The sequence below is a fragment of the Podarcis erhardii genome, assembly GCF_964252035.2.
Source record: "Podarcis erhardii genome assembly, chromosome: 6".
Taxonomy (NCBI): Eukaryota; Metazoa; Chordata; class Lepidosauria; order Squamata; family Lacertidae; genus Podarcis; species Podarcis erhardii.
Window position 1 is genome coordinate 32,758,639 of NC_138510.1, and position 18,170 is coordinate 32,776,808.

The following is an 18,170-nucleotide window of genomic DNA, read 5'->3' on the forward strand; positions in this document are numbered from 1 at the left end:
GTCAAGAATGTATAACTTGCTGTTGAAATGGAACACTCAGGACGAAACGGTGAAATCTGCTATGTTTAAATGGGCACAAGATGTTGGACATAACATTATGATGGCTGACTGGGAACAGTTATGGACCACAGGTATGAAATTTACGGCATGTAATGCCTTAAGAGAGAATTTAATGAAAATGATTTACAGGTGGTACATGACACCAGTCAAGCTTGCAAAAATTTACCATTTGCCCGAAAATAAATGTTGGAAATGTAATGAGACTGAAGGTACATTCTTTCACCTTTGGTGGACATGCCCAAGGGTTAAGACATTCTGGGAGATGATCTATAATGAAATGGAAAAGGTATTTAAATATACCTTCCTGAAGAAACCAGAGGCCTTTCTTCTGGACATGGTCGGCCAATTGGTGCCAAAGAAGGACAGAACTTTCTTTATGTATGCAACAACAGCAGCAAGAATACTCATCGCGAAGTATTGGAAGACACAAGATTTACCCACCTGGGAAGAATGGCAGATGAAGTTGAAGGACTATATGGAACTGGCGGAAATGACTGGCAGAATCCGAGACCAGGGAGAAGAGTCGGTGGAAGAAGATTGGAAAAAATTTAAAGATTATTTACAGAAATATTGTAAAATTAATGAGCTTTAGAAAATGGTGGAATGAAGCAATATGGCTTTGGCAGAAATGTTATAAGGAACTAGGTACAGATAGATTGTTAATGTATTAAAGGAAAAAAATCAGGTTAGAATATGTTAAGATTAATTATAGGACAGAAAATAGATGAAGATGGAAAGGACTTGCTGAAATAGTTAATTGAAGTGGAATACAAAAAGGGAGGCGTGAGGAAGTCAATGAAACAAGTGAATGAAAGTTAAGATTGAAAATATTGGAAGTGTTTTTAATTGTTTTTGTTCTACTTTATTAATTCAATGTGTTATGTAGTGTTTTTGTTTTTGTATTTTATTATATTATTATGTTTAATTTTCATTTTTTCTTTTTGTATTTTCTAAACTCTTAATAAATATTATTAAAAAAACCACAAAGTAAGCAAAGATTCAGTCAGACAATAAAATAAAGCAACACTAAATACAGCAGAAGAGCAAAAATAAAACAAACAATTAGAAGAGAATTAACTTTAAAAATGCATCCTGGACAAATATAGTCTTCAGTGTCCAGAGGCCAACCATCTCTCTGTAGATTTTCTCAAAATCTGAGTACCACATCTTTATCAGCTGAACTTTGGTCAGAGGAGGGGATAGCAAGACGGCCTCAGAAACTGAGTAATCCCTACCCCCCTTAATAAATAAACAAATAATAATCTTGGCACTTTGAGCCCATAAACTTATTGAAGTTGACATAAAACAAAACCTAGCATAATGTGGTTCAATCTGCTACTTAAAAGTATATACAATGGGCCCACAAACCTTTCATCAATCTCTTCCTTTGTGTCCCTGCTAATTAAATACAGTACAATCCAAATGATTTACATGTGAATTTCATCTGTGGCCAGTCATGTCTTAAATAACCTCTGGAGCCAGGATTGACAGAAGTCTTTATAATGAGACCAGATACAAACGAAGACTGGGATCTCAAACCTTTAACCCTGGCCTGGACTGAGATTTCCTGCAACACACAGTGTGGAACTCTCTCTCACACAGGAGGCAGTGATGGCCACTAGCTTGGATGGCTTTTTAAAAGGGGTTTGACAAATTCATGGAGGATAAATCTAACTACGGCTGCAAGTCATGATGGAGGCAATGCATTCCCTCCGTGGTCAGAGGCAGCCATACTTCTGAATACCAGAGGCTGAAAACCGCAGGAGCAGAGAGGATTCTTGCGCTCAGGTCCTGCTTTCAGGTTTCCTACATCCTATTGTTGTACTGTGCATTTTGGGTCTATGGACCGCAATAAATCTGTGTTTGTGTGGTTTCCCACAGGCTTCTGGTTGGCCACTGTGAGAAGAGGGTACTGAATTAGATGGGCTGTTGGCCTGATCCAACAGGCTGTTCTTGGCAAGGACTCCAGTCTCGGAGCTAATATGAGGTGAAAACGGCTCAGGACTGCAGTACCTCAAGGACCACCTCTTTCCATATGAACTTACCTGGACATGGCAGGGGACAATTTACATCATCTTCTGAGGCCCTTCTTCACGTGCCTCCTCCTCGAGAGGTCCGGAGGATGGCAACATGAGAACGGGCCTTCTCTGCAGTGGCTCCCCATCTGTGGAATGCTCTCCTCAGGAAAGTTTGCCTGGTGCCTTCATTATACACCTTTAAGCGCCAGGCAAAAACTTTCCTTTTAAACCAGGCCTTTAGGTTGATCCAATTTACATCCTATGCCCTTTTAAAATGTGTTTTGTTGGGGGGGGGGGCTATTGAGTTGTTATTTTTATTTTTATTAGGTATTTTGTGGTTTTATATCTTGATTTTATTCTGTGAACAACCCTGAGACCCCTGGGTATAGGGCGGTATATAAAATATAATAATAATAATAATAATAATATATTTAAAAAAATACACCCTGCAGCAGCAGCAGCATAAACCCAACTTCTTCTTGTGTTAAAAAACCCCTGAAAGGTATATTTACCACTCAAATCCCTTCAAAATTGCCCCCACTGCTCTGGAATAATTGCATCTGTCTATCAAATGGATCACCGACTGTACCCTTCCTACTTCTCCCAGTCTTCAAAGAATCACTCAGCCTCTCCCCACCTGGGCTTTCATTTACCACCCTTCTCTTCTTCTGAAGATCCAGGTCCCCTCATTGTTCCACCCACTTAGCATATATTATTGCTCCTTTGACAATGACAAGTTGTAACATATTTTGGAGCAGCTGCTCTTAGCCTTCCCCAAGATGCTAGGCTGACTCCACCCACCCTCAGCCCCCCTCTTGAGGAATGTGGAACAGGCCCCTTCCCCTGTGCTGACATACAATATTTCTAACTGTGCTGGTTCAAGGGGAAGCCTCAATGGAGCCTGAAGTGAAGGGAACAGATGCTCTGCCAAAATACGGTTGGAGCAACTACCTCTTCCTGGGTGCCATTGGTCCCAGATGACAACGTTTAAAATCTACATGGAGTTACACAGCAGGGGACAGGGTAAAAACCTGTAGTCACCTCCCAGAATGCACACAAGAACAGCCTCTGCAACTTATCACATGTGATCAGCCTTTTGTGGATAGCCTAGGTGTACAGGGAAACTTTCACTTCTGCTGGTTTTTAATTATGAAAATTATATTTTATAGTATTGTTGCGTTTTGATGGTTGAGGAGAACAGTTCTGTAATGTGCCCTGAAAGACACACCTGAAATGTATTGAAACCAATAAATGTCGATCAGATGTGCATTCCCTGTGAAGAGAAATTTATTGGTCAATCACTCTGGGAATTGTAGCTCTGGGAGCCTCCTTAACAGCTCCCGGCATGCTTAACAAACTGCAGATGCCAGATTTTTTGAGGGGAAACCATGACTGTTTAAAGTGGTATCATAGCGCTTTAAATGTATGGTGTGGATGTGCTCCAGATAGGCCCACATTTTATGTTCTTAAAATGACTTGCTTTGCTTGCTGTTACTGGAACTGGCCAAAGGCTAAACAGTTTCACAGAACTGTTGTCTACCTGATTATATAAGATGGGTTCCATATTTTTTGTACTTTCTGTTGCCGGTGCAAACGCCCTCCCCCAACAGTTTGGCTCTTTCTGTATATGTGGAAAAACAGTGATGACACAGATTTCTTTCTCATCTGGAGAAGGCAGTGGGTGATGAGACAGGTGGCTGTTCTGGGGCAGAGCTCTGAAGGAGATGGATTCTGAGCGATAGGCAGCAGCAACCAGAAACCAAAGGAATGACAGCTGTCTGAGCATTGAAATGATCTAAGGAATGGGGATGATCTAAGGAAAGAAGGAGGGCTTGAAAATGGCCTGTAAGGATCAAACAAGCCAAGTTTAGAAGCCACTTCAAAATTTATATTTTAGCACTTACTTTACTGCACACACGAAAGGGGTAGTGCTTAGCCCACAAACCTGTGCCTGCGTGTTTAATTTGGCCGCATCACTTCACAGTTGCTCCCCACTTGCCACAGCACCCTACGACGCCATGCAGCCATACTGTGAGGCCTGTGTTTTAGGCCAGGTCTTTTGAAGTGGCCTAGCGCAGACTTTATCTAATCCTCTGCCACTACATTTTGTGATAGCAAGTTCCATAGTTTTACTGTGAATGGATGAAGAAGTGTTTCCTTTTGTCTCTGCTGAATCTTGCAACATTCGGCTTCATTGAATTCTAGTATTATGAGAGAGGAAGAATAACTTCTCTCTGTTCATTTTCTCCATACTGTGTATAATCTTATATACTTCTATTATATCCACCGCTTAATTGCCTTTTTTCCTTACCTAGAAAGTCCCAAATGCTGGAACCCAAATGTTGGAACCTCGGTTTTCGAGAGTCTCAAAGCCGAACGATTTGGAACCTAAATGCCGAAAACCCGCAAGTAATTGCTTCCATTTCTGAACGTGTCTCGGAAGTCTAACGGCTTCCGCTGTATGTTTTTCCATTTTTTCAATGGATTTTGCCGACCGTCCATTGATCCTCTGTTTTCTAATGTTTCGGAAGTCGAATGGTCTTCTGGAATGGATTACGTTCGTAAACTGAGGTTCCGCTGTAGTTGCCTCAGCCCCTTGATCATTTTGGTCTCTTGCGTCCTCCTCAGAGATGAGAACTGAAACCCAGCTGATTCCAAAAGGAGAAAGGAGGAGCCTTGTCTTTCTCTTTTCTCCACAACCTTTCCTTATCCATTCAGCCAATTTCTTCTTATGAGGCAGCTGCATCCCTGACCCTCCCCTCATACAGACCCAGCTCTTTGGAATGATAACTAAGCTGCCGAATGTGAGACATGCGTTGGGTTCTGTCCCACACAACACGGTGCATTGTAAACACACTGAGTCATGCCAGGATTCTCAGCTGTTGGGTTGCTGAATGTGGTGCCAGTGCCAAGGAAAAGGCTACCAACCTGGATTCTAACATATGTTATGGCCCTGGTCACACTCATGTAATCCCACAGGGTCAGGGCACTATCCGCTTGGCAAGATTTCTTTCAAATAATTGGCCTGCCAGCTTGAAGGGTTGTGCCATTTTCAACCTGTGTGGGTCACTCTTCAGTATTCTCTTTGTCCCTGATTTCTTTGCCTTTGATCTCTCTTTGGGGGCATAACAGGTGCCCAGCTTAACGTCTCAAACACAGAGGTTTTGCAAATTCTCTTGCACATTTTTTTTTTTAAACTGTGCAATGAAAAAAATGGCGACGCCCCCTCAGGACTTTAAGGGAACTGCAGTCTTTAGAAAAGGCTGGAACTCTTGTGGCGTGATCAGTGAAACAACAACATTAAATTTTGCCTCTGACTGTTTTTCTACAACTCAAAACCCCCTTCAGCTTTCTTGCCACCTGAAGTGGAAAAGATATATACTTTCTGTTAAGTGGAGAAAAACAGCTTGTGTGTAGGAGAGGTTTTCTAAAGCAGAAAGTGGGTAAGGGTTAAATGCCTCCTTCCCTACCTTTTCTGTGCTCAGAGCAGCTGGTTTATTTATTAATTAAAATGTCAGGTGTCACAGAACCCTCTTTAAAACAGTAAGAGAATGGAAGGAAATGAATCCCCCCTGATCTAATCAAAAGCTTAAAATCACAAACCTTTAAAAGTTCCCTAAAATCATGACACAGCCACAATCAGCTATAGGCCTCTGAGAACACATGGCGATTTGCAGAACGGTACATTAGTTTAAAACTGAAATTACTTAAAAGTTAAATGTAATTTAATAGACACCTGGTGCTTGTGTGTGTGGGGGGGGGGGTGGATTGTAAAAACAAAACAAAAAACCAGGTGTGTATGAATCACTGTTTATGGCTGATATATGTTGCAAATGAAGGAAAACACAAGTAATAAAAAAGAAACAGCTAGAGTCACAAGGATGCTCTTAGAAATTTGGGACAGTCAGCCTGGGAACCAATAGTAATTGTTGTTTGCCAGCAGTGTCCGAGCCCTGTCTGCTAAAAACTGTTCTTTGCTCTGAATCTAGCGGAGTCCTTCTTTAGCTCAGGCTGTGATGCAGGGCAATTATCAATTTGTTAATTCAAATGAATTAACACATGCCGTTTTCAGCATAGCTATAGTGTAAGGCCACTTTAAATTAGCCTACATTTATTCAGAGGAGTTGTGATGGTATAGGTCGGCAGTACAAGGTGATGCTCCTTCCTTTCTGCCTTTCTCAGAAGCCCCTTGGAACTAATTCTGCACCCGAGTACCATCAGACACAGTAATGGAAGTAGAGAAAATAAGCAGTCAATTTATAATCCATAGCACCCTCTAGTGTGAACAACACGTAGGAGTCATCCCAGTTATATACGTTCGGGTGCTTTGTTTTCATGTACTGTATCATCATTTTTGTTTTTAAAAAAATATGGCTAGGGACCTCAAAAGCTGCTGGAAGTAGACTTGGTATCTCTGGAGCTCTGAGAGGGCCTAATTCAAACAATAATAACTACAGATACAAGTTACATCACACTTCCTGCAAACCAAACTGTTCTGTTTCCCTTCCTCATTTCTTCTCAACCTGGTGTCCTCCAGGTGTCATTGGACTACAATCAGCCAGTGATCAGGGATGATGGGAGCAGCAGTCCAATAACTTCTGGAAGGCGCCAGGTTGGAGAAGATTGATATACTTAAGCTAATTTTGACTGATTGATAAATCTATAGCTCCAGAACGAATAAAAGAAAACCTGAAGTAATATCTTTGAATGAAACACTCCTGAATAAACACATCTTCAGAATTGATTGGGTCTGAAATGTATGAATAGATAGTTATGATTATTAATTATTACAGTTATTCATTGCTTACAGCAGGTATTTGGGATTTCCAGAGATATTTGGGAGCAAAATTGTCCACCTACCTTCAATAATGATTGAATTTAAACTATAGTACACTTTTAAACGATATTTAAATAAAGATTGGCCCATCTAAAACTGCCTTAGTTTCCTAAAGTAGTATCCCAAAACAAAAGAGAACGTGTCTCAAGTTGCTGGGGGGGGGGGGTGGATTTTATTTTCTGAGCAGCCTGAGTAACCCAGAGCAGTAGCCATTAAGACAGCAGTAGCCTCCAGAATTCTGCTTCTGTGATTTGATTTTTTTGTGCACTGTGCATAGAGTGAACTAATAAACAAAAACTGTCACTGACCCTTAAGGGAAAAGGCCACATTTTATATTTTCTTATCTGCCAAATTTGGGACTATTAAATACATTAATATGAGTTACATTAGCATACCAGTGACTTCCAAAATAAACAAGTTCCAGACTTATCAGACACCCAGATTTGAAAGGCACAGCAAGGTTGATTTCTGCTGATCATAGCCAGCTGTAGTTGCCTGTAGTTCTTATCAGAATGAGCAAAGCAGTAGTAGTATTGACTCTGGATATTAAGTAGAAGTAAAAGCTATATTCAGCATAGAAGGAAGGGCGCTGATGTGTTTTTAATCTTTGTTGGAAGCCTCCCAGTGGCTGGGGAAACCCAGCCAGATGGGCGGGGTCAAATAAATTAATAATAATAATAATAATAATAATAATAATAATAATAATAATATTTCTGTGACGTGTCCTTCAGGATTTCTGCCTGTAGTCTATTACCCACGCTACAAAAGGGGCCAATTTTAATTGGCAATAAAAGTTGGCCAATCACACCTGATACATTGATGAGCATGGAATTTGCATTTTTTCCCACTGGTCCGACATCTTCACCGAGGTATCCACTGCAATTCTAAGGCCTCATCTTGCAGTAAAATAGCTTTCACGAGGGTGTCTAGTTCAGTGAAGCTATGCAGCACCACTAACTTCCCAAAGTAGCTTGGATCCAGCTTATTCAAGTCAGAACTATGCCTTAATTAAATCTAATTTGAATTTGTTGCTTCACATCTGGGAGACTGTGTTCTTGTTAGACCAAAGGTGTAAATGCATTCTTATAATAATCCTGCCGCTTTGGAAGTGAGAAGAACTATGACTGCTTCACAGTGAAAACGCTGATCGAGCGCCTTCCCAGTGTAGCAAAAGATGCTTATCTGGTAGCAAAGAAATCGTAGCTTCCCTGAGTTTAATTTCAGGACCTCAACCTTGAGCCTGCGCACACCCTTCCCTTAATGTCAAAGAGCAGTATTCTGTGTGTGGCGTTCTCATGCTCTTGAAGCAAAGCTACAATGCTTGCATTAAGCACCCTTAATTTTCCCTGCAGCCACCATTAACCAATGCTATTCTGTAAAGAAGGCTGATCACCAAAAAATTGATGCTTTTGAATTATGGTGCTGGAGGAGACTCTTGAGAGTCCCATGGACCGCAAGAAGATCAAACCTATCTATTCTGAAGGAAATCAGCCCTGAGTGCTCACTGGAAGGACAGATCCTGAAGCTGAGGCTCCAATACTTTGGCTACCTCATGAGAAGAGAAGACTCCCTGGAAAAGACCCTGATGTTGGGAAAGATGGAGGGCACAAGGAGAAGGGGACGATAGAGGACGAGATGGTTGGATAGTAAAAACAAAATAAAAAAATTCCTTCCAGTAGCACCTTAAAGACCAACTGAGTTAGTTCTAGGTATGAGCTTTCGTGTGCATGCACACTTCTTCAGAAGTGTGCATGCACACGAAAGCTCATACCTAGAACTAACTCAGTTGGTCTTTAAGGTGCTACTGGAAGGAATTTTTTTATTTTGTTTTGACCATGGCAGACCAACACGGCTACCTATCTGTAAATGGTTGGATAGTGTTCGTGAAGCTACCAGCATGAGTCTGATCAAACTGCGGGAGGCAGTGGAAGACAGGAGTGCCTGGTGTGCTCTGGTCCATGTGGTCACGAAGAGTCGGACATGACTAAATGACTAAACAACAACAACAATTTTGTGTGTCCTCACAAGAGGGCAGCAGTGGCCTATTGAAATTAATTGAGGGCAATCATCTGTCTCTGTCCACATTCACTTCTCGTGAAAAATTCAGAGCCTAATCACACCAGCACTTTGTCACATGCAGTAGCCACATTGTGTTCAGACAGAACCTGAGAATTCAGTACAGTATTTGTATACTTAAGGGAAGGGATCATCACTTGGGGAAGGGAGCTCTGTTCAGGGGAAGATGACAGGATTTCCATCTCAAAAGTCCTAGGTTAAATCGCTGGCATCCCCTATTAAAGAAAAGCTAGCGATGCAAAAGATGGCAGAGCCGGCCCCCCTTAAGATGAGTGAGGCAGCTGCCTTGGGGGGCAGAAACACAAGATGCAGCGCTCCTGGGGGCCTCCCAGCCAGCCTGCTGCCACCAGAGAAGCAGCTGCCAGTGCTGCAATTGCACAGTGGCACATTTTCATTTCACCTCAGGTGGTGAAAATGGAGTACACCACTTCTGAAGAGGAGTTGGACAAATGATCAAGGGACTGGAAGATCTCCCCGATGATGATGATAATTTATTATTTATACCCCACCCATCCAGGTGGGTTACTGCATTCAGAGCATTTTAATTTAGAAAAAAAGGTACAGTAAGTAAGAGGGGACATGGTAGAGAGGTATATAAGTTTATGTGGATATGGAACAGTTTTTATCCCTCTATGTGGAACAGACTCCCTTGAGAAATGTAGACTCTCATATTCCCATATTTCAAAAAGTGAAAATCCGGACACAAATGTTGTTGAGGTGTTTTTTTTCTTCTTTTTTCCTTTTTGTAAAGTGAAGTTTTAGAGCTATTTTCAAGGAAATTCGCCAAAATCCATATGTCCAGATTTTCCCGGACAATTTCCACCTGGACACTGCTTCCAACTCAGCTATTCCAGCTGTGTCTGGGAAATTCTGGACATATGGCAACCTCAATGGAAGTTTTAAGCAGAGGTTGGATAACCAGCCATCATGAATGCTTGAGTTTAGATTCTTGGTTATACACATAGTTCATAGTTAAACTGTGGAGGATGCCCCTACAAGATGTACTGATGGTCCACCGATTTCTATGGCTTTAAAAGAGGATTAGACAAATTCCTGCAGGAGATGGCAATCAATGACTATGTTCTACCTCCCCTGTTGGAGGTAGTATGCCTTTTAATATACCTTTGCAAGTGGGAAAAGTGCACTTAGGTCCAGCTTGCAGGCCTCCCATAGGCTTTGCTAGGCCAGGATGAGAAGGTAAAAGGTAAAGGACCCCTGGATAGTTAAGTCCAGTTAAAGGCGACTATGGGGTTGTGGCGCTAATCTTGCTTTCAAGCCGAAGGAGACGGTGTTTGTCCACAGACAGCTTTCTGGGTCATGTGGCCAGCATGACTAAACCACTTCTGGTGCAATGGAACACTATGACGGAAACCAGAGCACATGGAAACACTGTTTACCTTCCTGCTGGAGCGGTACCTATTTATCTACTTGCACTGGCATGCTTTCCAACTTCTAGGTTGGCAGGAGCTGGGACAGAGCAAGGGGAGTTCACTCCGTCATGGGGATTCGAATCGCCAACTTTCTGATTGGCAAGCCCAAGAGGCTCAGTGGTTTTTTAGACCACAGCAACACCCACACCCCTCCAGGATGAGAACGTGATGCTGGACTAGATGATCCTTTGGCTTGATCTATCAGGCTGTTCTTATGATACTAAGCATTCTTCAGGTATTCAGGATCAGGACAAAAAGTGAGCATGTCAGGATCAGCTGGAGGTGACCAAATATACCTGTTTTGGACTTTCAAAAGTTGAAGAAGAGTTTGGATTTGATATCCCACTTTATCACTACCCGAAGGAGTCTCAAAGCGGCTAACATTCTCGTTTCCCTTCTTCCCCTCACTCTGTGAGGTGAGTGAGGCTGAGAGACTCCAGAGAAGTGTGACCGGCCCAAGGTCACCCAGCAGCTGCATGTGGAGGAGCGGGGAATCGAACCCGGTTCACCAGATTACGAGTCCACCGCTCTTAACCACTACAAGTCAACCTAGGAACCCATGCTGGTGTACCACATACAGTGTGTTTAAAATATTGTTACCCTGTTCTTTAGCTGGAGAAAGGCTCCCAAGAGTGTCTTACAATTCCTGTCCTTAGGTTTACAATCTTACTGACATGACATTAAAGGATTGGGAGGGAGCGCGCGGGGGGGGGGGAATCAAACTCATGCACTAGTTCTTAAAAGACAGAGTTCTTGCAATGACCAGCTGGAATGGAAAAGGTTCAGGCAGAGGAGGAGCCACAAGCTACAGGAGAGTCAGGGTCCTGTAGTCCCATCTCTCCCTCTCCTAACATATTACTTGCTTTTGGAGACGGACAAGTCTTCCAATGAAACATGTTGATATTCTGTCCTGATTGTTGACTCCTATGTTTGCTCCTGCACAGGTGGAGTTCTAAAAACAGCACCTCTCATGGCCCTGTTTACTGGCTGCATGATCCACAGGGTCCTTTTGCCCAGTGCCCAAGACACAGCTGGTCACTTCTGATCCATTTGGTTAATTGTTTCATTGAAGAAACTGCTGATGGAGACAGACATTTTTGGCAAGCGAAACAACCCTCAAGGTGGTATTTTAGGGCTGCATTTGGAAATTTGTGCTCAGCTAGTTTCAGGGAATTTGACTTGACCTCCCACTTGTACGGAAGGTAAGGATTTAGACAAAAATAGGCAAGTTTCCATTCCCTTCTGCCCTCTTCCCCCTTAATCTTTCTGGGGGGCAAAACCTCCCAGCTGTATTGCTTATTTTCCAATATATCTAATCGGAATGATTGACTCAGATGACAAGAGCTAAGGCTGCGTTCCTAAGGTCTTGTACTATTTTGAGCAAGTGTACTTGGGGCCAGGTTGTCACGAGGAAGGATAGCCTTGCAAAAGGTCGGACGGCCCTCCTGCTAATCTCTCCTTTTGAATGAGGGGTTGATGAGGGCAGGGGCATCACAAATGGGTTACTCTCAAGACAAAGCCTGAAGAAAAAATGCTTGCCAGTTTTGCTGGTGGCAACAAATCAAGGCAGAATCTCAAGATGCTCTGCATTCTGCCTTAAGATGAGTGCATTTTGCTACCTGGGTGAGATCCTGCTTTTCAGGGTCCAGCTAGTGTGTTATGGGATTGGCTGACCCTATGAATGCTTACTCCAAAGTTAGTTCCACTCTGTTCAGTGGGGCTTATCAAAGTGTGCACAGGATTGTAGCCTGAGTTCAGACTCCACTGAATTTCAGAAAGTTTTGGGGTCATTATTTTCAGGTGAATCATGGGCCATAGTCTGAATATTCAAACCAGCTTGCTGATTTGCATTAAGTGGATATATGCATTGAAGTTTTATATCGCAGTATGAATGGCCCTTGTACCAGTTTGCAAAGGTAAAGGGACCCATGACCGTTAAGTCCAGTCATGGACGACTCTGGGGTTGCAGCGCTCATCTCGCTTTACTGGCCGAGGGAGCTGATGTTTGTCTGCAGACAGCTTCCGGGTCATGTAGCCAGCATGACTAAGCCGCTTCTGGCGAAACCAGAGCAGCGCACTGAAACACTGTTTACCTTCCCGTCAGAGCAGTACCTATTTATCTACTTGCACTTTGACGTGCTTTCGAACTGCTAGGTTGGCAGGAGCAGGGACCGAGCAACGGGAGCTCACCCCGTCGCAGGGATTCAAACTGCGACCTTCTGATCGGCAAGCCCTAGGCTCTGTGGTTTAACCCACAGCGCCACCCGCGTCCCTATTTATCTCAGGACTGAAAAAGAAAAGGTTTGCAATAGGGGTGGGGGGTGAGGAGAGCAAGTAGTATCAGTGGCCAGCTGAGGCCAAGACCTGATTTTTGGACAGAACAGACACCTAACAAGCAACTGGAGAGAGAAAAACTAACTTCTTTTGCTAACATGGCTGCATCTTTTTCTCTACCCATCCTGGGAAGCCTCCAGAAATAGAATCCTTTGTCAGAAAAGCAGTTGTTCTGGAGGGCATTAGTGTCCTCCTTTTGCAGCTCATCTCCCCTCCATCTGCAGCGGATGAAACCATCTCTTTCTTCTCTCAACCTGGGAGACCTTGCCAACTTCATTCAAGCACAGATTTGGTTTGGAACAAAACTGCCTTTCAAGAGTCCCTGGGGGGAAAACAGGTCAGCATCCACTACGTATCTGCTCCTGCTCACGTCTCACCAAAGGATCCCACATCAGCTACCATCATTCCTTATGGAGTATTATAATAGGGGGGAAACCCACCCTCTTTGCTCTGAACACACACAAAAATCTCTCCATTTTCTAGAGGATGCCCACAGGATGCTGCTGCTGTGTGTTCTTGCAGCCAGAAATGCAACATCTGAACTGGGACATGCAGATCAGAGTACATTGGAAGAATTTTAGTGAATGTCTCAGTAAGTCTAGCTTAGGGATGAGCGGATCTGTCAATTCCAGTTTCTCATTTTCTCAGCCTTAAGTTCTGTTCTCCACATTCTTGCATCAGTTTGTGATCTGCCCCCCTAAAGTCATAAAATTAGCATTTTAAAGTGACTTCTCCCTAATATACACATTTTTCTATCCAATTTTACTTAATAGACATATTTTTACAAGCCAGCTTCTCCTAATATGATGTATTTTATGCTATCTTCACCAATATATGCCTTTTAAAACACACTTTACCTAAGTATATGCAATTTTTAGTATATGATTTGGCTGAGAAACTGAATTTCAAAATTGGGAGGATGTGACTTTTGAAGGATGGCTTTGTTTCAGTTTCAGTTTTGTTTTGGAAAGTTTGAATTAGGTAAGTTCCCCTTTAAATGAGACCTTTTAAATGAAATATTTCGTTGATTTTGCAAGCACCAGTATGATAAAGCCAACATTTATAAAACAAGCAAATGTAGGTTTCATGTGAGCTATTATTGCAGGTTTGGCTTGGAAAGGAATAGCAGGTGTGAGAATCAGGTATGCGTACGTGCAGGACAATAATCTGATATAATCTCCCGGAACCAAGCCTGGGTACCTGAAGGTCATAAACCCTCAGGAGAAAGACAGATAAAGGTTAAGAATGGGAAGCACACTGTATCAAACTGGCCAGACTGGGCTTGACCTTTGTGTGCCATAAATTAACCTCTCCATAAGGGCAAGATGCCAAATATGTCTGTACCAGTTACTGAGTGAAAAATCAGAGGATGTTTTCTTGCCTCCCACAGTCATCGATCTGACTGCCACTAAGAGAAATATAATAAGGTCTTTATGAAGCAGTTTTGGCCAGTGAAAATTGAAAGACGTGCTAAAGGGGCTGGTTTGGGGGGCAGCTAAAGACTAAGAAGTGCTAGAAGCATAAGGGCAAAACTACCACATGTGGAGGTATGAACCTGACCCAGCACATCCCCAGCACTTGGACAATGAGGAAAAATGGATAAAACTCAGTTTTACTGAAGTGAAGTACCATCAATGAATCAGTTTCAAGAAACTTCTCTCACCATGGCTGATATTACCTTATTGCGCGGGGGGGGGGGGGGTAGGTTCAAAGGGATCCCCTCAGGTCTGATTTTCAAACATTTTGCAGTCCTTGGAAACTACCAAATTTTGCATTGTGTCTGATATTGTTCTGACACCAGACCCTTTCTAAGTGTGGCCTGGGGATATTTGCAGTCAGTTAGATCCATGCATTTAGCAAAACTATGAGCTTGCAGTGCTGCTAGCCAGTGGTTTGTTTTTTTCCTGAATCAAGTATACTGCTTAGCAGTCATTGCAGGAACCCCTGCCTGAAACAAGTCTCTAGATCTCTCCACTCCAGCCTTCTCCTGCGTGCTGAATTGATTATCGCATTCCAGGAGAAACAACCCAAGACGGTCTAGAAAAGGGTGCAACAGAGAGGAAAAGGAAGCCAAGCTCCCCCGCCACCTCCACCACATCTGCAGTGCAGTAGAAAGACAGGGCTTATTTAGGCTCCAGAAGCACCTGAAGTGAAAGGGAACCAAGAGAAGAATCCTCCAGTGAAGACCAGGATACCTCTGCACTGCATTTAATAATTGGGAGAAGTTATTTAAGTTGGCAAGCCTTCTGGTACCATCTAAGTTGAGGGTTCCCAAGCTCCCTTCTTTAGATTTCATATACATGTTCCCACTGTTAGAAAAACCATCAGTGTACTGTAGCCAAATTTGCAATTGGGAGTAGGGGGGGGGGACAAGGGAGGTCCTGAGTCCCAGTGGCACAATCCTAAACACATTTCCTCAGAAGGAAAGAGTTCCAAGTAAGTATGCTCAGAATCAAAGCTTCAACAGACCCTGACACTGGCTATCCAGTTCCTTTGTGGCTGAGTGAGGATTTGAGTCCAGATCTACTCTCAAGCCAGCGTTTTAACTGCACCGCCAACTGGCTCTCTCATGGCTTGTGGGGATCAGAAGACTCTAAGCCACAGCACTGCAGAGCTGAAGAGCAGCACACTCTGGCCTCTGCCACCAGCTAGGGGACGAAGAACCACTGTGAGGCTCACTGCTTCCTCTGCCGCCCAGGAAGAACATTGTGGCAAGTGGAAGACCAACCTGCCATCATCTATTGGCAAGAGCTGCAGGGAGCTTGCTGGAGGCGGGGGGAACTACTCTGCTTCAACTGCTGGTTGTCCTGGGGCTTCACAAGCAAGATGGGTGGAATGAGGACATTCTGGCCCCATCTGTTAGCCAAAGGCAAAGCAGCCACCAGCTGCTCTTCAGAGGAGAACACCAGCAAGGGAAGATCAGCTTGGTTAAAACTGGATTGAAATACTTAAACTCAGCACTTTGCTCCGGTCCTGAAGATCTTTTATCTTTTCCCTCTGCTCTCCTTTCCATGAAGCCGTGAAGTAAATTACAGTAAAATAAAAAATATAGTAAGTAATTAAATAATAATAATAATCTGAGTACTTTGCATGAAAGAGAGCTTTCATTTCCCTATACATATTCTTCCCTTGTAATTATCAACAAATCACAGAGATTGACTTAACCTTTCGTGATATTTTTCTTTCCAAGGGATTGCGTCACCCCTACCTCTCTTTCCCAGGGAAAACTGTTCCATTTCAGGCTGAAATTCAGAGAGCCCAGGACCCCTATTGCATCTAAGCCTTGAGGTCACCAGATCACTGGTTTGCTGTTTTACACTCTTCCGCATCTAAGAGTGCACAGGGGAGAGAAAAGGCTGAGGGAATTGATCTTATTTATTCTATCAGCTGTGACAAACTAATGCTTTTGATGGAAACGTTTGGCCCGCTCCTGCCCTGCGCCAAACATTAGATTTGTTATAAATGGTATTAGGAATTACTCTTGGAATGTTTCCCAGGTTGATAAAATTAATAATGTGAACTCTTTCCAGTGATGGCTGAGATAAAATGAAATGAAATAAAGACTCTGTGAGTGGATGCAATACAGTGAATTGAAATCAGGAGGATTCTATATAAATTCATCTCAGGCAGAAAATGCTGACTTCTGCAGGAGTTTCTTTCCCAGTAAATACACTGATCTGATTCAGGGCTTCAGAGTTCACTGCTCAAGGATTGTGGGGATGGGAAGGAAATACCGTAATGAGTGGGGGAAGGAAATAATGTTTTGCTGTAGGCAAATGAAACAGAACAAACTTGCCCCTAGCCAATTCTGGAAAGGGCAATGCCAAGGGTACTGCAATTTCTGGCACTTTGGAACCTCACCTGTTGTGCATTAATTTGGCAGATGTTTCAGTGCCTTCTAACAGTCTTTTTAATATGGTGTTTTTCCTCCAGTTGCAGTTATGTGACTAGCACCAGTATTTATCCAAGCCTTCCCAACAGAGTTGCCTCCTTTTTTCTGGTGGGCAGAAATAAAATAAGTGGCGTCACATCATCTGCTTGCTCTGCACCTGGTTTAATTATTTTCCAGGCAGGTAGTAAATGCAATAGCATCCTCTGTCTGCTCATGCCCTGCTTTGACTCCCAGGGTGCAGACTCAGAGGTGTGAAGGCACCTTCCCCTGACATGAACTACAAGAGGTCTCAGGCCCAGGCCCAGATCCCCAAAAGAAAACAACAGAAAACAAGTGGAGATCAGCCACTGCTCTAGTGAGAAGTAGGTCAGAACCCATGAAAATCCTCTAACCTTTCCTTATGGAATAGAAACATCCATAATCAGTATGCAAGGTGATGAGCTATCTCTGCATTCATAATAGCTCTGCTGCAGTGTGACATCCTTGCCTCACAAAGGCCTATTATGCACCTTCCTTATTGCATCTTGTTTGTGTTCGGCGCCGTGTCAAGTTCATGTCAATCATTTATTTTGCAAAACATTATCGCATCACCGAACCAAACATTTATTCAACTGCTGTAGTTCCCATCTTAATTTAGTATTTCAGTCACAGAGAAAAGAAGCTCCCAAACAGGAGTGCCGGGAAAGATTTTGCATGTGCAGAAGTGAGAGATCTGGTCCTAGTATCATCAGCTGCCTTCTTACCAGTAATTTCTTTTGGCGCTTGGAGCTCAAAATTCTCTCCATCCAGGTCCGCTTGCCATTTGCAGAGGCAAGCTTGTATCCCCAGGAACAACCTTTTGGCTGCTACATAACATCTTCTGTTAATCCAGCTTGGAGCAGACCCATGTTTTATCACATAATTTACCACGAATTGCAAAGCAATTAATTTGCTTTGTTTCCATTCTTAAGAACTTCCCAAGATTTATTTATTTTTTTAAAAAAGAACGTGTTACTGCTCCAAATCCTAGAGTGGGGATTGCCCACTCCATTAGACTGGAGTACCACCTTTTTTTGTATTGTGTAACCACCTCCACTTGCAAGAGGTGGCAAGAGCAGGCATTTGAGAGCCTATTGCAGCAGTCTGAGCTGTTGGGAATACAGCTAGAGAAGACTAGTCTGCTTTGAATGCACAGGACAACAATAACTTTGAAAAGGGACAATACAAAATGGAGACAGGGTCATGCAGGGGCATAGTGTGTGGGGTGGTGGTGCCAGGGGGGCCGTGGCTCAGGGTGCACAATTTTTGAGGGGGCATGAACCAGACAAGCCCCACCTGCAGGCAACCCCAGCCTGGCCTGGCCCTGTGCTCCCCTCCACCTCCAAAGGGCCACATTGACTGGCTGGGCTCCCCCCTGCGTGGGCAGACAAGTGGCTCAGTGCAGCTCTGCTTTGCTCCAGTGGGGGTTGGGGTTGCTCTGGCAGCATCGGTGATGAGGGCTGGGCTGCCCCCCCAGTATGTATGTGCCCCCTCCTCAGGCGCCG